Source organism: Micropterus dolomieu, linkage group LG07 (genome assembly GCF_021292245.1).
Source record: "Micropterus dolomieu isolate WLL.071019.BEF.003 ecotype Adirondacks linkage group LG07, ASM2129224v1, whole genome shotgun sequence".
NCBI classification, from domain to species: domain Eukaryota; kingdom Metazoa; phylum Chordata; class Actinopteri; order Centrarchiformes; family Centrarchidae; genus Micropterus; species Micropterus dolomieu.
Genome location: NC_060156.1, coordinates 27,831,356 through 27,837,355, shown reverse-complemented (window position 1 = coordinate 27,837,355; position 6,000 = coordinate 27,831,356).

The window sequence follows — 6,000 nt, the reverse complement described above, 5'->3', positions numbered from 1 at the left end:
AGCACGACAACGACCCTAAGCACACCGCCAAAGCAACAAAAGAGTGGCTGAAGAAGAAGCACATCAAGGTTCTGGAGTGGCCTAGCCAGTCTCCAGACCTGAATCCAATTGAAAATCTTTGGAGGGAGCTTAAAAATCGAGTTGCCAGGCGACAACCTCGGAACCTGAATGATTTGGAGGCTGTCTGCAGGGAGGAGTGGGCCAACATCCCTGCCGAAATGTGCACAAACCTTGTCACCAACTATAAAAACCGTTTGACATCTGTGCTGGCCAATAATGGCTTTTCTACAAAATATTAACATGCTGTTTGTCCAGGGGGTCAAATACTTGTTTTTCCTCATCAGATGGTCATCAATTTTTATAAATTCATATGATGTGATTTTCTGGAATTTTCTTTGGGATTCTGTCTTTCACTGTTAGAATGTACATATGATTAAAATTATAGATCGTTGCATTCTTTGTAAGTGGGCAAACCTGCAAAATCAGCAAGGGGTCAAATACTTATTTCCCCCACTGTATTTTTGTTTTTCTGGCCCTCCTCCTGTCCTTCCTCCGCCCACCCGGGTTCGTTTTTGCCCCTGTTTCTGTGGATTTGGATTTCTGTTTGGATTACCTTGGTTTTTGGACTTGGTTTTTGTTTATCAGTCACTCTGCCAGTAAGTGTGCTCGCCTTTTGTTCGTTTTAATAAACCTTTCGAACTATATCTCCTCTGCTATGCGTCCTGCATTTGGGTCCACCAACCTTCCCCACACCTCAAACTATGACAACAAGAAACTGCAGAACTAAGACAGGAAGCATTTGCAACATAAAAGAAGTTAAGGCGTCCCCATCAAAATGTATGTAAAAATAAAGAATGTTATGCGAGATGCAGTAGTGAAATGCTGCTCACATGTTGTTACATCAGTAATTAATTAACATGTATAAGGAAACCTCAGTACTTTGAATATTTTAACACATTTTGCTTGTGATGGGGTACTTTGGGGTGTTACTTAAGTAAAGCCTGAATGCTTCCTCCACCTCGGATGTGCCTTTTGAAGTGTCAACATGTATCACATCTGGACACCCACGTCCTCTGTCAGCAGCAGCTGATGGCGACTCTGCACTCGCTCACATGTAAGTCCTAATCTGCTGCCGCTGGCTGGTTGGCACTTTGACGCAGCCACGTGGGCAGAACAGTGAGCAGGCGTGAAGATTAACAGCGTGTCTGACTGAAGAGAAAACTAAACAAAGATATTACACAAGTTCTCTCAGGAAGTCTCCTGTGTCTCCAGTGTGACACCAGAGAGCCTCTTCCTAATAAGACTTTATTGATTTACTGCATATGAACTCGCTTAATGTAAACACATGTAAACAACTGATGCTGTTTGCTTTCTTGGGCAGACGGACTCCTGTGACGGCTCTTGTGCGTCATTCGTCAACATTGTTCACACACAGAAGCAGCTGTACACCACTTTCTAAGCAAAAACTTGACAGGAGAATATGCGGTCCTCAACGCGGACCTGCTGTCAGGGGGGTTCAAACGGTACAGATGACCCCGGTCCATGCAAAGGTCAATGGTTAACCCTTAAATGGGATCAAGTAGAACACTTTACTTGCTATCCTATAAGAATAACAATTTTTAGATGCATTTACATGATAAATAAATGTGTTATTATCATTACAATATATTTCATACTTGATAACTTCATAACATACTGATAATCCACCCCCCCGCTGTTATTATGAAAATGGTACGGTTGAAACATTTGGCCATTCAGATGTGCAGGGTCTGCAAAAAGCCAGTCCTTTAAACGAACACTGCACCCTGTCAGGGGCCCAAAAAAGAGAATCTAAAATAAACAGAGAAAAATAAAATCATAGGGAGGCAATGGCCATAATAAAAATTTATAAGCACAATGTAGCCTATGTATGACAGTTAGGCAGACTAGTAAAGCTTTAGGTAGCTTAAACTTTAAATAATGTAACACCAGAGCTGCCAACTCTTAGGCACTGAGCGCGAGACTCACGCAATTGACAGTTTTCACACGCTCTCACGCTACACATCAATTTTATATATAACTCATAATAACGACTTGGGGCGCGTGAACTCCACCCAGCTGATGCGACACCGGCGTCTCACGCTGTGAGCTGCGGTAAATAACTGAACGTGTTTTGCAAAATAACCATCTAAAATCTGGTTTGGGAATGTGAGCAGTGAACATTTGTGTGGATTTGTGGTGAGATTTCTGCCTGATCAGTGTTTTCATTAAGTGGAGTTATGTAAACTGAGGTTCAGGAACGGGACCACACCTTTCTCACTTATTCGACAACCTGCGCCTCATTCAATTCCTCCAATCAACCACCTGTGCTTCACTCACTCATTCAATCCACCCGTGCTTCTCGAATCCAATCACATGCACTCACGTATATAAGCTGTCTAACCTGTTTTCTCTCCTGTTTCTCAGTTCTCACATCCGTCCCACCCAAACTCTGCTTGTTCACCTTTTTTAATGGGCAGCACAGTGGCCCAGTGGACAGCACTGCAGTCTCACAGCAAGAAGGTTCTGGGTTTAGACCTTGTTCAGCCCAGGCCTTTCTGTACTGAGTTGGCATGTTCTCCTCGTGTGTTAAAGTCCGTATAAAAGTCACATGAGAAAATATTTGAATACACATTTAATGTGTATTCAAATATTAATATATTTATCTGTTAAGTTCTGTGTGTGTAGCGTGAGGGGACTACAAACTTTTGCTGTATAATAACAAAAAACTACCTTGTAAAAGTTAAACTACAGGAGAAATATATCTAAAAGAGAGAGCTTTACTGCATTACATTCTATTATACTTTGAAACACCAGCTTCCTGAATTTTGTGTTTCCCTTTATATTAATAAAGATTAGTAACACCCACAAGTTCCCCTGTAGCAACTTCTAGAAAATTGTTAAATACCAGTCAGCAGCACATCAAAAGTCATAGGATACAGCTGCAAAGATGGTTACAATATAATAAGCTATACATGTGGTAAGCCTCTGTTTATATTAATATTTGTTAGGAATGTGATTTTGTGTTCATGCTTTTTCCCGTTTTAGTCTGTTTTCATGGGTTTGGTTTTGGGTTCTTTGTTTCTGCAAGTTTTATTTGATCTTGTCAAGTTTGTTGTTGTGTTCTGTAGCTTAGTTTATTCTTTTGTTCATTCGCATGTTTAAGTTTACTTTGTATCTGTCTTGTCTCTTATCTCAGTTCTTAGTCCTGCGTTCTAGTTCTTTGCCTCAGATCTTAGTCCTGTGCCTTAGTTCATGTACTAGTGTTACTCTTGGTCTTTGTACTTCTGTGTTTGTTGTTATTTTGGTCTTGTCTGCTTTGTGTTTTGTTTATCCTAAGTCTTAGTCTGTTAGGTTGTAATTTATTTGTATTAAGTTTTCTATCTGCTAATAGTTGGTTTGTGTTCTCTGTCTGATGCTGAGTGTTGTGTCCTGCTGTTGTCTTTGGATTTCTCTGCCTATGCTCTGGATTATTTTTGCTTGTTGGATTTTCCTCAGTTTTGGACTTTACCTTGTGCTCCCATGTAAGCTTGTTTCAGTTTGACCTTTGAGTTAATAAATATTTTGAACGGCACCTCCCACGCCTGTTGTCTGTGTTTGGGTCCACACCTAAGTCTGCACTCAGCCATCCATGACAATTATTATCATCTTTTCAGCTGACCCAGCCATATGCTCTATACAGTATTTCAGTTCTGCACACAATTTGACCAATACTTTGATTAATGTAGTCCTCAAGATTGAATTTGATAGATGAAGTATGTTTATTTGTTCACTCATAATTTGAATTTATGATTTAATGCTTTGCAGTAATTTCTTCAGTTTTTGATTTTACTTTTCTTTAATCACTCAAGCATTGAAGTAGGGCTGCAACTAATGACTATTTTGTTAGTCGATTAATCGATTATTGAAACGAATAATCGACTATTCGGATTATGAATTGCAAAATTACACAATGCGTCTTATTTAGCTGTCAGCTTTTAAATTGAACTTGAGGTTGTTTTAGGCATGTGCTAATTAACAGTCACGACAATAAAATAAATACTAAATGGATATTTTAATGAATGTTTCTGCTGCAGCAACAGAAAGTTCCTCTGATATCAAGTCCTGAGCAGCTGATCTGCTGTTTAGTGACTGAGCAGTTTACACGCCAGTACTGCAACACACCGGGACAAACTGACACCATATACAAAGAAAGGAATAACGTGATGCATTACATTTGCCGATTTACAGGGGGGTCAATAATTATTATAATGATTATTAATTAACTATTTTATAGTAGACAGCGTTTCACAATGTTTATGTATTTTCCCCTAACTCAACAACTCACAAAACTCAGATTTTTTTTTTTTTAAAGGAGTTTGGGGCGGATTAGCCGCCGCCTCACGCATTGCCAGGAGAACCGTTTTCTCTTCTTTAGAAAGTATGAAATTGTCGGGTGTTGTCTAATCTTGCGAACTCAGCAGCAACATGTTCTCCAGCCGGGAACGTCACCATGAGCGATGCATCGTTTATGATTGTAAATTCAGGGCACATCTGGAACGTGAACGCGGCCTTTGTGTATCATAAATGTGCTACTCTCAGTGCCATTAAAAATCAATCAAATTGTCCAAAGCAAACTGTATAGAAAATGTTACAGCTCATAGCGTGAAGTAACACAGCTTTAATGGGAAGCTAGTTCGCTAACTATCTTACCGAGACGAGTCTTCATCATCCACAGAGCAACAACGCTACACGCCTCCTCTTCAAATGCTCCGGTGTTTCCAGGAAAGCTCAGCTTTGCAGACCTTTTTGGCTGAGTGAAGAGTGAAGTGCTGCCACACTTGAGGTTTTAGGTGGTGAAGGTGTTACTGCAGCGGTGATGTTGTTTTAGTAACTTTACTGTTCACATCACTTTAGTCCGTTAAGCTGATGGTGTCGTTAAGGCCCGATGACGTCATGAACGAATTGATTATTAAATTCTTTGCCAACAAATTTAATAATCGATTTGTCGACTATGTCGATTAGTTGTTGCACCCCTACTTTGAAGGCCATTTTTTTCTTCTTCTCTTGTCTTGATTTAAGTTAAGGAACATAACTATTCCAGTCTAATTTGAAAGATAAAAAAAAAAAAAAACTATATGCGAGCATGGCCTGAGTGGGTCTACAACACTGAATTTGGAAATAGTTGTTATGGACTCCATCTGTGTCACTATAAGGCTAATGGCCAAGAGCTTGTTTGAAATTGCCCATTGTTGTATTAGAACTTAAGGTGGCTGGTGGAGGTGGTGCTGGAGTGGGTGTCGATGAGGGGCCCAGTTTGAAAAATGTTGTCCCCCTGTCCATAATTCCTAATGCCTGCCTTCCCAGAAACCACAAAAATGAGAAACTGTGACTTTTACCTGGTGCACACTAGAGGGTTTTTATATCTTAACCAACTTTAAATGTGGGATACCACTGACATGACGACAGAATTAACAGATTTTTAATATTTTAATTTGAAGAGCGCCCGCAGCAGATGATTCAGTCCAGATGCAGGACCACCCCCCACTTGGCGTTTTCACTAAACAGTTCACTAACAGCTCCGGTAGATTCGGGGGTCTCACAGAAGCTTGTGATCAAACGTGGCTTCAGAAAGAAACAAACATGGAGGCAGATTGTCGTTGTCAGCTGGTTGACCTTCTGTGTGCTGCACAGAAAAAACAAGAAGAGAATCAAACTGTGGATGAAGAGGGAATCAGTGTGAGCAAAAACACGCCGGTGACGCTTCCCGGTCATTGGCTGCTTAAGATAATGTCTGTAAACCCCTCACACTACAGGATAATTTGGGCCAATAATTGGTTACGACAAGCCTTAGATCAGGAACGCAATTGTCAGGATGGCTCTAATATCGGCTCAGTTATCCTGTGCAGCATCCGATGGCAGATGGAAATGGAAGGATGAAACTCGAGAAAGTGTTTGAAATTTATACCATTGTGTAAAATAAATCTGCCATGAAATGGTGCT